Genomic DNA, 15,944 nt, shown 5'->3' on the forward strand with positions numbered 1-15,944 from the left:
TCCCCAGTCTCCCTTTGTTGATACTCAAGCTGCTATAACCTCCTATCCTCAGAGCTGTCGAAAAGAGGGCCTTTGGCCCTAGGCCTCTGCCTCAGCGCAGTAAACTGAAGCATATCCCTTAGCGGCTGGTGGTACTTCGGCGGCCACCACGTACCAGAAGGAAAGCCACGAAGGGAAGGATTCTTAACCAAAAAGGGGAGGAGGGGCAAGAGTTTAACGTCTGCCCACCAGGAAGAATAAAAATCTTGTCTAATGGGCTGCCGCTCCCACCGACACCCCTCTTTCCAAATCAACCCCCAACCTCCCTTCCAACCCTCTGAGCAAGTCTCTCCTCCCTGCCCCACCCCCACCACACAACTGCCCCTGGCTGGCAGTTGCACTTTGACTGGATCGTTCCCACACATGGTCCGCATTTCGCACAGCGGCAGCGTGTTTCCTCTCGGTTTCCCCTCCTCTGTGCTTTTCTGAGCAAGAAGGGAGATTTAGAGGAAGTTAGAAACCCAGTGAGTTAAACGGGCGGGGGGCGGAGGATCTCGTTCTGTCTGAACTACCCTTGAGTCAGAGGGGAGCGCCCCTGCAGAGAAAACACTGTCCCCTCTCCCGCTTTCCCTCGCATGGATGTAGCCTGGAACCTGGGCCCTTCTCAGGGACAAAGTTCTCAGAAAAGGAGAGCCCTGGCAACGTGGATTTTGAAAATCTTGCAGGGGGACCAGGGAGTAGGGGAATGAGGCAAAGTGAGTTCTAGCTAGCTGCTGCTCTTGCCCCTAAGACAGTTAAATAGTTCATTTACACTCCCAGAGGCCAGGATTGAGAACATTTCAGCCATCAACGGAAAAATAAGTAAATGCACTTTAACATTTGCCGGAGGATTCACTTGCAGCAGGATCATTTTTCTGAACCACCTCAACTCTTGGAGCTTCCCCTTTTGCTCCTCTGGGAGGCAAAGCACCCTCTCCCCAACCTCCAGCACTTAGTGGGTGCAAGGGATCAAGCCCGGAAAGTCTACGGCGGGCTCCAGGTTTCCTATGAAGAGGAGGCAACAGCCTTTTCCCTTTTATTTTACCAGTGATGGGGCCTGGGGGGGGGGGGACCTCGGAGTGCGGCGGCAGCGGGGCGTGATGTTGGCTGTTGAGGAGTAGGGAGTGCTGGAGCTGAAGAAGGCGTCCTAGACTTCCTAGTTTTTAGGCCTGGTCTAGCGAGGCTGCTTCTATCACCGGGGTGGCAAAGTGCCACTTCTCGGTGAATGCTCCTGGCTTCCCGGCCTCCCAGCGATTCCGGCCGGGCCTGCGGCGTCCCAGACTGCTCCTCAGCTCTGGGCAGGGCAGGAAGCTGGCGCACATACGCTCGGCTGGGTAGAAGCCACTTGGCCAGGGCAGGTTCCTGGGCAGAACAGCACCTTTCCGCCGAATTCGAGATAGCTGGAGACTAGTGTTTTCTCTCGCCCTGCCCCCTCGGTCCTCTCGGCAGACTTGGCCTCTCCGTTTCTTCGATGTCACGGCCGAGGTCTCAGTCTCCCTGCGTCTGTCCCCTTTCTCATCATTCTCCTCTAGTCTGTCCTCCGCCTCACTCGTTCTTTCTTCTCCGACTCGCTCTTCTTTGTCTCTCTCTCTCTCTCCCTCTTTCTCTCTCCTTCACTCTTTTCCATTCCAGCTCCCTCTCTGGTCTCGGCCTCTTTCCCTGGAGCCCCGTAGCGCAGTCAGCCGTCCTTCCAGAGATTCAAAAAGAAGTTTTGTGTTTCCCCTGGGGGCAGCAGCCTAATGCTTCCCTTGTTTTCCGGAACAAAGCTGACATTCAACTAGGAGGGGGTGGGGTGGGGGGGCGGCAGCTTGCCCTCCCCTTCTCCCAGCACCCCGCGCCTCTCCTGAACACCAGCTCCAGGGGCCAAGTCAGCAGTGGGGGCAGAGTAGTTCGGGGCGGAGGGGGGGCGGGGAAGGGAGGAGAGCTGTTTCCAGAGCCCAGGCCCAGCCACAATAGTCTCGTTGCAGTTCCCTTCTCCCGTCGCGGCCCGGGAGCCTGAGAGAGGGCGGGATATGTTGGTGTCTGGGTGAGGTTCCCAGCCAGCACAGGGAGAATGAAGGGGGTGGGGAGTGGAACTGGGGGCGCACGAGGCTGTTTACTGATTGACTTTCCTGCTGGAAACTCACCAACCGCAGCTTGAGAGCCCTGGGTAGAGTTACCCCGCTGCCGTCCCTGCCAGCTTGGATAAGAAGCAAAGCGGTTAGATCCTACCATTTCTCGGCTCCGGACCTAGGCACCGGGAAAGACTGGGCGGGTGGGGGTGGAGGAGAAAGCCTCTCTGAAGGAGATCGCTTCTGACACCGCTCCAGCTCCTTCTCCACACTTTCTTCCCCTCCTCCCCTAGAGGCCAGAGCCGCCCCTCCCCCCCGCATCGAGAAATGACAAGGGTCAGGCAGCCGAGAGTGGAGTGGGTCAAAGGGCGCTGCCCCCCGGGGTGAAGGCTGCTAAAGCTAGCGTCGCCGACTGTCCTGGCGAGCTAAGGTCTAAACGAGGTCTTTAGAATCGCAGGCGTGTCGCTTCCAGAAAGCACACCATTCTCGCCCGCTACTGAAACGAGCTTTTACGAAAAACCCCAACCTACACATCGCCTTCATCCTGGGTTCCTCCGGTTGTCCTAAACGGTTCCCCCCCCCCCCCAAACCCCTCCTCTCCCTTAACTGGAGCTGGAAAGGAGAATGGGGCTATTATTAAACCCAAGCTACTGCGGGCTGCTCTGTAACCTTTCCTCCTAGACGCTTTTGCTCCTGGCCACCAGCAGCCATGCCTCATTCTCGTCCTTTACTCTCTCTCTCCCTCCCCCCCTTCCTGTGGTCTTTCCAGCCCTTTCCTCCACCCGGCCGCCGGCCCGCCCCGGGCTCCCCGCAGGCGGGCCTGAAATATGATCCTGCATCGGAAAGACTGTATGTAAACACCAGGCGTGCTCTGGTCCCCAGCCGGAGTAGCCCGGACCCCGGGGCTCACCGCCCTCAGCCGCTTGGAGGTCCAGGGGCCCTCCCCGCTGCCTGCTCCCACCCCTCCCCAGCAGCCTTTCACCAGGCTGCCCCCCCAACCCCCCCGCAGGACTGGCGGTGGCCTGCCGAGTCGCTCTCTTGTTTCCCAGTTGGCGCGGCTAATTGGATCCGCCGCCGCTGCCTCTTGTTGAATTTTCTAGCTTGAGACCGTTCAATCGTGTCTGCCCGAGCCCTCCCCCCATCCCCCACCCCAGCTGTTATCTCTGCCCGGCAACTTGTTGGCTTCAAGGAACCGTCCCTTCGCTGACCCCTGCTACAAGCTCTCCCTTCATCCCTGGTCTCCCCTTCTCACCCGGGTTGTTCCTGAGCTAAGCTCTCAAGTAAACTTGGGAGACGGGGTAATATTCTATCCCAGAGCCCCTTATGCTAAATAATAAACGAGGAGGAGGAACAATTCCTAGCTCAAGTACACTCTCCATTCACCCCCCACCTAGCAGGCCAGTAGGGAAAACGCAGGCCTAGCCATCGTCACAGTCTTTGTTAGAACAGGGCTTCTGGAAAAAGCCTCTGGGAAGGAGTTATCTCCACAGCTCCTTTAGAAGTTGCAGTGGTCCCAACAAGGGTGGGGAGCCTCTCTCTGCTCTTGGTAGGCTGACCTTATTTGTCGTCGTCCTACAACTATACAACGTCTATCCTTTTTCTCTTCCTAGATAGTACCAGCTGCCTGGAGCGAAAATGCAATGAGTTTAGCTTTCTCCTGGCAGTAACTGCCCTGACTGGGCGGTAGGAAATACTGCAGGCAACCTCGCTAGTGGCTCTTCCCAAGCGTCTCCTTCTCAATGTGGAAGGGTAGGCAATGCAGCCTAGGAGGCCGCTTGGCAGTCTATTTCAAAATCCTCACACATAACCCCCCCCTTCACGCGCCTGCGCACCGTGGCTCTCAAGGAACTTGGGTGCCGGAATCCTGTGGCTTTCCTGAGCCGATCTTCCCTGGTCTCCAGTGCACAGAGTCTCGAGGTTCCCTCTTCCCAGTTCTCTTCCATCGCCTCACACCTTGTCCATGGCGCGTTGCCTTGTCACTTTAAGACAGTTGAAACTGATTGCCACGCTTGCTGATGCGGACATAAGGCTAGAAGATCCCGAAGAAAAAAACCTGGGAAGATTCCCTGAGAGTCCTGGCCTGGGCAGTTGCATCCAGAGGCATTGTCGTGGGGATTGCCTCGATTAAAAAGGGAGGTGATGACAGTGTGGTCCTTTGGTGATGACACACATCCAACATATTCCAATATAAACCCCAGAATTTCCCGTACTTTGAGGAGGGCTTTTGTGCAGTGGGTCATGCTTGTTCAATACCATTAGTCTGCATTGGAACGTTTCCAGAGTTCTCTCAGGCCTCAGTCTGAAAGAGTGTCCACATTTCCCTTGACCCGACCATAGCTCTATGACTGAAGCAACGTGACAACTTCAGCTTTTCAGGTGACTGATTTTCTAGTGATGGTCTTAAAAAAGGGCTTTCTTTGATGCTTTTCCTAACAATTGTTAGGTAACAAAGAATTGTGACCACCAGGGCATTAACTGTCATTTCCTAACATTTCTACCCTTCCAGTCTAAGTTTTAAGAAAATCAAGGCTATGAGAATTTTCCAAAGGTGTTTTATTGAATGAACCTATTTATAACTAAAGTAAGATTTCGAGGTCAATCTGTATTAATTTTTACAGCTACTATGACAAAATGTGAGATTGTAAAAATTAATAGTTTAACTTGAAAGCCTAGCTCATTAGGCTTACATATGTATACATACATATATATATACACACATACACATACACAGAGAGAGCTGTTCTCTAGTAACATATGTTTTATCTACCTGTGTGATACCCCCTGTCTGAAAACACCCTCTTCTCACTTACATCTTGTAAAATTCCTAACTTCCTTCAAAGCATAGCTCAGGTACAACTTCCAACAGAAAGTCTTTTCTGATGTCCCCAGATACTGGCTTGCTCTCTCTTTATATATACTTTGCATCTAATTTCTTCTGTATGTGCTACATTCCAAAAAGTCTGGGAGAAGAATGTAAGGTCTCTGAGGGCAAGAGTTATTTCAGTTTCTTCTTTGTATACCCAGTATTTAGTACAGAACCTTGAATATAGTAAGTACTTAATAAATGTTTGTTGAGTTTAATTCTTTCATCACTCAAATATTACTTGTAGAATCAGGCAATTTCACTATGTCCCTCATTTCCAGCTTCCTTTCCTCTGTGCTCACTGAAAAGTTTATACTCCAAAAGGTGTTTTTAGTTTCCCAAATTGTAGGACAATCACACTTGTTTCTTTTTAAACATTGGATAAAGTACATTTCTCTGTTTTCATAAAGAAGCTAATCATTCATCCCAGGAGTTCATTCTCCCTCTGACTGATAAGAGTTCTCTCCTTTTCAATTTGGATTCTTCTTCTCTGTACATATTTGCTAAGTACAGTGCCTAGCACATAGTAGGCTCTTAAATATTACTGTGATTAGCTGCAGATAATCAGAATCTTAGTCTCAGTCTCAACCATCCCCCATGTCCAAGAGAACCTGAGGGTTAAATACTTCTTTCTCTAAGATCATATTTTTGCTTAAAATATTCTGAATCCAGTTCTGGGGATAATTATTCCAATTTCTTTTCCTTTGCAAAGGATATGCTAAGCTTTTAAGATTTCTGGTCCTCTCTAAGCTTATGCCAAGAGCCTCCAATGCCTGTGGTGATCTAACAAGTCCATGAAAAAGTGGCATCCAGAGAAAGTTCATGGGGAAACTGGGGAGAGAACTCAGTGCTGGAGTGTCAGAGTTGAATATTAGGGAAGAGGGCTTAAGGAGTAAAGAACCCAAGCTAAACAAAAGTAGAATCTATAATAATGCTTCTTAAGGACCTGCTATTTTTTGGGGGGGGCTCCAATACCATTTTTAGCAGAATGGGAAAATATGATTTATAAACTAATATTTATTCCTAGGATACATTTATCCTAGTTACTGTTGGATCTGGATTCTTTGCTCAGCTTGGCTCAAGTAAGCATTCCTTTATTTTCCTGGAGAGTTGTTTACTTTCCTGTGCCATACCCTGGCTGAGCTATTTCCCAAATGATGTTCAACTATTGATTTTTGATATCTATATTTTAATATTGACTATTAAATAGTTTTACACAATAGAAGATGTGATGAGCTTCATGAGTCATGCCTGAGACTTCAGCTGTGATTTTATTACCCAGAAACGTTAGATAAATACAAGGCACAGGGGGTGTTCTGGAGGAGGGGATGATTTGGACAAAGGTGACTTGTGAGGAGAGGGAATGGTTGTGTGAAAATCAAAGGTATTACTGAAAGAAAACAAAAAAGACACAAGACTTGTGAAAGCACTCATCTAGGCACTAACAGCTGCTGCTCTTCAGGCTGCTGGGGCCTGTTAACAAGATGCCTGTGGAAAATGATGAGTTATACTGCAAGCTGGGCCTTTGAGGATAGAGGGAAGAAAAAGGGAATGAGAATTCGTTTGCCCTTCCTAGTGTTTCCTAACTGGACTACTCATTCTTTTCCTGCAACCCCTTTCTTTCATTCCTCCTTCTGAAAGCACACATCCCAAGCCTACATCTCTCTATCTCTTTCTCTCAAGTGTATGTGGGGGAACAGGGTAAGTGGTCACTTGATTCTCAGCCTCCTCAATACCACCATCATTTTACAGCCCACTCCTCCTCTATTCTGTTTTTGCTCCCTGCAGCCTCTCTCCCATCCATTCATACATATTCCTTTACATTCAGTGTCTAAGCCACTGTCACATTTCCTCATGTTCAGTTGAGGGGCAAGAAGGATGTGTGTAGGGATTGTAAGTGGGGGGCAGAAGCTGGCCAGAAAGAGTGTAGAAGGGGAGATGTGCTTGGCCCTATGTCTTACCTATGGGGTCTGGGTCTCAGAGGGTTTCACTGTGTGTCCAAAGAAGGGAGCCTAGCAGAGCCAAGGAGTCAAGAGATACAAATCAAGGGTGTAAGAAATTAGGAAGTCAAAGCTTTCTAGGAGCTGGGGTGGGGGGGAGGTTGGAGGAAAGGGGCAGTGAGAATATAGTTTAGGTCTAGGCAATAATGGATTTCACCCTGGATTTAACTGCCTAGCACTCTGGACAAGTTCTCCATTTATTCTTGAATTCAAGAGAGCCAGGAAATCAACATAATTCCAGCAAATGAAAACCTTGCAGTCAGAAAACTTAGAGGGTTGATTTTCAGTTAAGGTTAGTGCTGAGGCTTTCATGCATCCTGCCTGTCAAATAAATACTTGATTGAGGTCCTCAGTGGAGAAATTAGCTTTATTTTGTGCTGTAAATGCATACTAGGAAAAGTGCTGAGATACCTTTTATTTCCTAGTTATCCTTGATCCCTCTAGGCTGGCTTCACTGCCTGGGCTCTTTCCCTATGCAACCCAATATCAGGGTCGTATCTCAGTTTTTAAAAGAGTGGAGGGAGGAAAGTAAAGGAGTCCAGTTCAATGAATAAATAAATGAATGAAAGTGAGGGGCTCCCCTTCATTTGGCTGCTAGCTGACCAGAGTCTGAACTGCTGGAGTCTAAAAAAGACAAGCAATTGGGATCAGAAGGGGGACAGATAGGAAGGTTAGTTAAAAAGCAAAACTTCAGATCTCTTTTATCCTAATGTCCAGTCAGTATTTGTGTCTGCCTGAGTGTTTATGCCAGTCTGTTTATGTTTTCTTTCTGATTCTCTCTTGGTCTCATTCGCTGTTTCAGTTTCTCGGTAGCCCTGTTTCATTTCTCTCTCCACTCTGTTTCTATGCTAGTCTACAGTGTTTTCTCGGAGAGGGGCTACCTCTGCTTCTCTTTTACTTCTCTTTTCAGGTCTGCTTCTCTCGCCCTCTGTTTTCACCTGTCTATCTCTGCCTATGCTTGCCTTCTGCTTCTTTCTTGCCTTGTCTCAGTATCTCCATGTATGCATTCTCCCTCCAGCTTCCTGATTACTTCGTCTGCCTGTCTGTGTCTACCTATCTCTGTCTCTATCCCTTCAGAACGATATTGGCAGAGTCTGGTTTAACTTAACCAAAGAAAAAGGAAATTGAAGGACCCTCCCTCCTTTTCTCACAGACCGACCTCCTTTCAGCACCAGTCAGCCCTCAGGTAGGCACTGTTGGACCATCCCGGCTTAGGGCCTCAGAATGCCGGGGCGTTTATCAGTCCTATTTTTCAGGGTTAAAGACAAACTTCTGAGAGGCAGAGGATCGGAGCAGGGAGGGCGCTTTCAGTTACGGGGTGTCTTGATTCTTCTGGCTTTGGGAACTGTGTGTAGCTTTGGGTGGCAAAGAGCTAGAAGGTGCGTGGGAGGAGGGAGTGGGGGGGATCTTAGTGAGAGGGTTTGTGTGCGTCTTCCGCAGGGTCTCCCAGGCGGATTAGCAGCAACAAAGGCAGTGGGGGTGGGTTGGTGACTCGGGAGCGTTTGCTGGCTCTCTGCCTGGAGTCTGCGAATTCCCATTGGCCAGCATGCTGGCTAAATACACACCTCACACCCCAGCCCCTGCCCCTCCCAGCCACCCTGCACTGGGCCCGCCTCTCCGGTGGAAACACGGTCCAACTCCTTGAAAGTAAACTTGCCAACTGGGAGGTGAGGGGGGGGGGGGTGACTAGGGGAGGGAGAGAAGGAAGGGAGGGAGAGGGAAGGGCCTCCGGAGGGAGAGTCTTGGGTCAAGTTTCAACCCCAATGACATTTGGTGGCAGGGTGCCAAGGCCCTGGGACTAGGAAAACGGGAGGGGAGAGGTGGAGGTGAGGGCAGCCGTATTGGGGGGCGGTGTACGTGTGACTCATGAGAGGGGTCTAGAGACTCGGTTCGAGAGTAGCTCTTGCAGCGCTCCGAAGTTTGGTTTTAGGGGTGGGAGGCTGGTGCCAAAGGCGGGGGTGGGTGAGTGGAGGAGAGGAGGGGGCAAATCAGAAAGCCATCTGAGCGGAGCACAGGCATCTTCCGCAATCCATTCATCCACTGAAGCGCGTGAAAAGCTGCTGATCGCTGCCTTTGTTACTCACAGGAGAAGTGGGAAACGAAGCCTCCACTCGGGCGAGAGATAAATAGTCTCTGACAGCGTCTCCTCGCCCAGAGATCTCCTCCAGTTTCACCAGCGGGCGGTCGCAGGTCTGTGTGGCTCTTTCATGCAAAGATCTTGAAATGGGCTTCCTTTCTCCTGCCCCTTCTCCATTCCCGGTCCCTATCCTATTCCTCTCCCGCCCCCCGCCCTCCCCGTTTCCTTTTCTGCCCCTGCTCGGGTCTGGGCGTGCTGCAAACCGGCTTCACCTTCTTGGCTCCCTTGCCGCGCTGTCTCGCTGTCTGTGCAGAATGCCGCGTGGCGATCCGGCCCAGGCAGGGGGTGGGGGGCCGCAGGGGCAGGCTGCGTGTGTGTGTGTGTGTGTGTGTGTGTGTGTGTGCAGGGAGGGGGAGGGGAGCTGAGGTCTGCAGCGGCTTCTGCTCCCCCGAACCCTTCAAATACAAACCCCTCTTAACCCACGGCTCCCCAGCCTCCCGCCCCCCCCCGGTCCCCGCACTCCGCTCCCAGCAGCAAGATGGATCTGGCTACTGTGGAGAGAGCGGGGCTGTAAATATTTAAAAAGTCTCTCGCGCGGCGGCGGTAATGGCTTTCGCAGTCTGGATGTGTGTTCGGGAGAGGAATGGAGGCTGGGGGGGTGGCTGGGGGGGTGGGGGACGCCCCCCCCGCCGCCGGCGTCCGGACGGGAGGGGCGGTGGGACGGGCGGGACGGCGGGGATGGGCCCTCGAGCATCCCCACGGCACAGGCTGTGCTGAGTAGACACGGAATGCAAATCGATAGGAAACTTGAGGAGCCGGGGTCGAGTCCGGGACAAGGTCGAGTCGGGGCGGGCCCCGGGACCCGAACCCCGAACTGGCCGCGGCGGCCTCGGGGCTGAGGACCGGGCCGGACGTGGCCGCAGCGCCCTGGCTCTGTCCCTCGCTCCCTCCCCAGGCAGGAACGCGGCCAGGGTCGTAAAAGGCCACCGAGCTTGGGGCCAAGACAGAAAAGGAGAATTGGGGGGGACACTCAGCTCCCCTTCCCTCTCCCAGGAGGGTCTTCCGGGGGGGGCTTGGTTTGGAAAACTCGAAGGTAGTCTTTCTGTGACCTCATTCTGCAGGTTGGGGGACTCTCCTGTCTGCAGCAGGGAACCATTCTGGCCATGAAGGCCTGGGCTGGCTTCCCAAACTAAAGGCCATCCCGCAGTGCTCGGTCTAATGGGACCGATTTCTTCCCTTGCCCTTAACTGAGGAATGTAGGCCTGTGGAATGTTGGCTCCCAGAGGGAATTTTTGGGGGGAACCCTAAAACCCTAGTCAAGGAACACCACAGTTGCGAGAGAGAGCAGATGAAAGCAATTGCGGCCCGAGGTTGGCTCCCTGGTGTGCTTGGGGCTTCTGGGTGGGGGCGGGGTAGGGTGTGAAGGCCGAAGGAGAAGTGGAAAAAACTGATTTTTGTCCCAGGAAGGGGGTGTTAACTTTTGTCTGGGATCTCTGGAGTGTGCCTGGGGAGTTTATAGGCTTCTGCCAAAGCAGCTGTATCCCCCTGCCAAAGGAGGGTGGTGCAGATTGGGTGGTGTCTGTGGTGGAAGAAGGGGTGGGGCTGGAGGTGGCTAGGGTGGGGCTCAGCTGGGCCTAGGCTCTTCGGGTTTAAGCCTGAGGGCTTTGGTGGTTAATGAGTTTGAAGCTCTGACCCTACCAGGCCTGGCTGGTTGCTCAGGATTTCCTTTAGGACCCGAAGCACATGGTGGCACGGGGACAGGAGAAAGTGTGTGTGTGTCTTGGCAGCCCGTCAGGAGGCTCTGGGTTTGCTCTTCTTGTTAGAATCCCAGGGGAGTTCCAAACTCGTCTTCCCCTCTACACTTACTCTCCTTTCAGGGGATTGTGTTTTGCCCTTTTCCGCTTGTTTGTCTCGCGTAAGCCTTGTAAACTGCTCCTGATTTATTACCTAGACTAAATGCTTAATTTGTGAATATGAAACAGATTAAAAGGGGGAGGGGGGAGGGAGGGAGGGAAGAAGTCGGCATATTTTAGCAATCAGACCCAAGCAAGCCAGGCAGCTGTTTCAAATTTGTAGACATTTTCAGGCTCATGTGGAAAGCCAGCCAAAGTGGTCAAGAGGTCCTTTCCCCTCCCTTCAACCTGAAAACTTGGCTATGATCAAAAGGAGACAATTAGTAAGGTACAAAGAAAAGCTTCTGGCAAGGTAGGGGTTAATAAAAGCGGCATCCTTTCACCCAAGGACTCAGTGAGATGGGGGTGGTGAGGCGGAGGTAAACAGACAAAGGTGAGATCCCTGATAGCAGGGGGAAGAAAGGAAAGATGGTGAAGTCCTGGGAGCCAACTTTGAAGAACAAGGTAGACTGCCCATTAAAGGATGATTCTGTAAATAAACTTCACCAGGGACAAATCAAACAAAAACCCATGGAAACTCCAACTGAAAACAGCCAAAAAATAATAAAAACAGCTTTGATGTGGCCTCAACATATGCTTATTTCTATCATTTTTTTACCCTGAACTGAAACAACAGTGCTCTCTTAGTACAGTCTCTCCCTTTGAAAAGACCCCATGTGTATAGACGATATTTTTTTGCTTTTGTCATTTTTCGGCAACTTCACACATCAAAGAGGAGCAGTAGTGAGTGCTCTTTAAGCTCCTTAGCCGCCCAGTGAGGCAGATACAATTTCTATAAATTGGCCTTCTCTTCTGGGTTTTGATTGATCATCGCAATATGAGATTATTGGAAGTCTAATGTCTTATTTTACTTTCTACGAGGGGTTAGGAGGGAATAATGTGAGTGGGGGGGGGGGGTTTATTGGATGTCAGGCCACAATTCCAAGGTTCCAGTGTTCAGGAAATGATTGTTATTTTCCTTGGCCTGAATAATCCCCTCCCCCATGCACTCTCCCTGGCCTTCTGATGTTAGCAGGTACAAACTTGGGAGTTGGAAGTAGGAAGGGAAAGGGTAGCACTGCTTTCTAAAAACAAGGAAACAAAGGAGATGCTGCTGCCCAACGTTTTTATGGTAGAGCGCTGGAGGTCTGCACTTTGGCCTTTGTTTTCCCATACCACTCTTTCCGTTAAGGTTTCACCCTGATATCATCTTTCATTTTATTCAAGTTCATTATTGTTTCTCTGTCTTGTCCTCAACACAAGGGGTTCAGGGACTAGGAAGAACATGTTAATTATATGTTTCTTGTAAACTGACTTTTCATCTTACTCTTGGTGTTCAGTTTTAACACTCATGTGTTACAAATATGCTGCTTTAAAATTCTACCTGTACGGCTTTTGCTTGATTGTTTTCCAGTGTATTTTTGTCTGGTTGGTTTATGTATTTGTTGAGAAGTGTATATATTGTGTTAAAACAGAACACGTGGTATAAGTGATGCTGGACTTGCAGTCAGAGCCTCTGGGTTCAGATACTTTACGGACTCTGAGACCCTAAGCAAATCACATGACCCCCTTGGGCCTTAGGGGTTTTTTTTTTAATCCATAAAATGCATGGGGGGAGGGCAGGACAAGAGAGGATCTCCAAGTTCCTGTTCAGATCTAAATCTATGACCTATGAATAAACATTTTACATGTATTAAAACAAATGAATTTAAAACCCCTTTCTCATTCCAAACTCATGAGCATTAAATGTTAAGAAACATTAGGGGGAAAAGCAGAAAAGAGGAAAAAGAGAAAGATGGGAGAGAAGAGAGAGGCAAATGCATATATATGTATATATGTACTATATAGTATGTGCAGATATGCTAGATATTATTTATACAAATATGTGTATGTGTATATACGTGTGTGTCTCCCACTTCCCTTCCAAAATCCCTGTGTGAAACTGGTCCATACAATTATCCTGGGCTGCACACTACTGCTCAGCAGACTTCCTGGATCTTCCGTCAGTTAGTGCCTGAGGCAATCATTAGCTGTGAATGGACAACATTCTCTACCTGCCAGGCAACTCATCAGTTACCAAGCTAGGGAGGGAGGACAGCAGTACCACCTCACTGTGGGCAGGCCATTTTCTAAGTCAGGGAGGGATTCTTTAGTACTGGATGGATGCATTGGTGTCCAATTAAACACCATCTAGGCAATAAACATCGTCCCTGCTGAAGCTGAAGTGGGGGAGGGGGCAAGGGAGAGATGGAGGTAGGGGAGGAAAGAAAAAAGTCACCATTTAGAGGGTTAAAATCTTACATATGAAAATTTAAAAAATGAACTCTTCTGATCTCACTTTTTTGCCCCAGCACATGGTAAAACACGTGAAGGTAGGAGAAAATGTAACCTACCCCTACCTTCCAATCTATCACCTGCACATCTCTGGATACAGAGCCCATGGCACCTCGAAGGATCAGCTCTGAACAGACAGGGCTGGCTAAGAGAAAAATGACTTACGTGCCCTTGTTACACCCAAAGTTATTGCTCTTATCCTTGTGGTGTGCCTCATATAAATAGTTGTACTGAGAAAGGAGAACTGAATTGGTGCAACGCATAAGAATCAGGTATACTATGGAGCCAAATCCAATTAGGAAGACTGATTTCTCCATTTTTTCCTGCCAACTAACAGGAAAAAGGAAGATTGCATATTTAACCACAAATGTCTTTTAAGTACCTACTATGTTCCCAATGTTGTGCTGGCTGCTGGAAGGCTACAAAATTTAAATGAGATACCCTGACCTCATGAAACTTATTATCTTAAGTAACGTCTCAATAGTGCTCATATAAAATAAGACAAGTATGTCAGAGAGGTGAGATTAAAGCATTGCATGAGATTAGGAAAGGTTTAAGAAATCTTTCAACCGAGGGAAGTTTTGAAGCAATTTGAACTGGTTTGAAATGTAGTGTAATCCATAATAGGGACATAAAAACATGAAACAAAAGTTAGCATTGGAACAGACTTTAGAGTTAGATCATTTCATTCAGTCTTTATTTTTGTTGTTGTTGCATCATGTCCAACTCTTTATGACCTCACTAGAGCTTTCCTTGGCAGAGGTAATGAAGTGGTTTGCCATTTCCTTCTCCAGCTCATTTTACAGATGAGGAAACTGAGGCAAACAGGGTTAAGTGACTTGCCCAGGGTTCCATAGCTAGTAAGTATTGAAGGCCAGGTTGAACTTAGGAAGATAATTCTTCTTGACTTAAGGCCCAGCACTCTACACTCCATGCCTAGCTGCCCTGAGGAATTTGAAGCTTATTTAAGTTGTCACTTAGAATCATAGGATTTAGGAATTTGGGGGGACCACCCCTGCAAATCTGCTTGGAGATTAGGGGTGGAAGAATAGGGCAGAAAGCCCAGGCTTGGTGCTATGTCATAGCTGTTCCTGGGTATTCCATCATGGCAAAGGTTCCCAGAATATGTGGTTCCTAGGCAGCCCTTCCCAATCACATAGGGGCCATATCTAGTAAGGTAGTTGGAGGAAGGCCCTGGGAAAGGGGCCTGGCATTCATGGGACAAGTACTTGGTTATTCTCCCCAAGATTTTACCATGGGGGACAAAGGGGAGGATCTACTTTGTTCTTAAGACTGTCCTCACTGCTGGGCAAAATTACCACGGAAAAGAAAGAGCCTTTCTGTCTCACTCTTGCCACCCCAGTAACCTCATGTTAGCTTAGAATATCTGAGAATACCCAGTAGTTGAAGTAGGCTGCTCTCTTACTGTCAGGGTACCATGACCACCACAAGGCATATCTAACACATTGTACTGAGCCTGGCATAGTAGGCCCTTAATTCCTTTGTTGAATTGTTGGTTAGGGTTTGTTTTAACTTGGTTGAATTGTCAGGATGTTTTCCCTGGATCTTAAGTCCGTAGGCAAAGTTTCCAGGAGTAGCAGACACTCCCTCCCCTTTCTTTTTCAAAGGTGTAAATTACTTCAGAATTCAAATGTTCTCCCTGAAAGTAGGAGATGTGAAAGAGCACTGAATTTCTCTTTCATTTTGAAGCATAAATACTCATTTCTAAAGCTTTCAGAGGAAAATACATTAGTATTTATTTAAAATATTTCAATATGTATTATTTGCATACACCACTGTTCTAGGCCATTTGGGAAATGAAGTGTATGATGGGATCCCTGTCCTCAAGGACCTTACAGTCTAGGTGGGAAGACGAGGCATACGTCCATGGCTAGTTCTCATCAGACTCAGAATAAGGCAAGGAGAAAGACCAGGAGAAGATTCTTTTCTTTTGGTAGTTGAGGAAAGACTCCCTGGGAGCTTCTGCCTACTTTCCTGTTAGTAGCAGGGAGTCAGTCCCCACTACCCTTGGGGTACTGGCTGAAAAACCCATCTGGGACTTGGGTTCCTATCCTTTTTTGTTCCATCCAGCCACCAAACCTAGGTCTATACCAAGGTTCCAAAGAAAAGAGGAAGAATATTTATTCAAGATCCTTGGAAGTTGGTCCAATCCCCTTTATTTTATTTTAGTAAATATTTATTTTATTTCTTTTTGTTACACTTTTAATTCCATGTTATCACCCTCTCTCCCTCCCAACCCCACATTAGAGAAGACCAGTATTTGATATATATATACATGTGGAACCATACAGAACACATTTCTATCCATCAGTCCTTTCTCTACAGGTGATTAGCATCTTCCTTCATCAGTGCGTTGTTGATTTGAATGTTTATATAACTCATTACTCAGAATAGCTTAGTCATCCATTTATTCTTCAAACAATATTGCTATTACTTTATATGGTGTTCTCCTGATTCTGCTCTTTTCACTTTGCATTATTTCATGCAAATCTTTCCATGTTTTTCTAAAATTGAACTTCTTACAGCACAGTAGTATTCTACCAATTCCTCAGAAAGAGGTGAATTAATTTAATATCTTGTTGGGTCATTGGCTGAGACTTACATTTATGTATCAGTTATTCTGTGTGTATACACACATACAGGTACATACACATACATACACACACATATAAAAGTCTAAAAGTCTCT

The 15,944-nt window shown here is 48.5% G+C and overlaps 1 protein-coding gene across 4 annotated transcripts in view; it reads left to right on the plus strand.

Moving 5' to 3' along the window:
- Positions 1–15,944, plus strand: part of BCOR (BCL6 corepressor) — a 145,189-nt gene that overhangs the window by 28,818 nt on the left and 100,427 nt on the right. Inside the window, exons 1-2 of one of the 4 annotated variants that reach the window (XM_072615158.1) lie at positions 8,520–8,599; positions 9,019–9,122. The exons of 1 other annotated variant lie outside the window; for it this stretch is intronic. The gene's annotated coding sequence lies outside the window, so the exon portion shown is untranslated. Of the gene's footprint in view, positions 1–8,519; positions 8,600–8,922; positions 9,123–15,944 lie in introns of those variants that run through there. 2 more of the 4 variants (XM_072615159.1, XM_072615157.1) reach the window with 2 other exon arrangements.

Source organism: Notamacropus eugenii, chromosome 5 (genome assembly GCF_028372415.1).
Source record: "Notamacropus eugenii isolate mMacEug1 chromosome 5, mMacEug1.pri_v2, whole genome shotgun sequence".
NCBI classification, from domain to species: Eukaryota; Metazoa; Chordata; class Mammalia; order Diprotodontia; family Macropodidae; genus Notamacropus; species Notamacropus eugenii.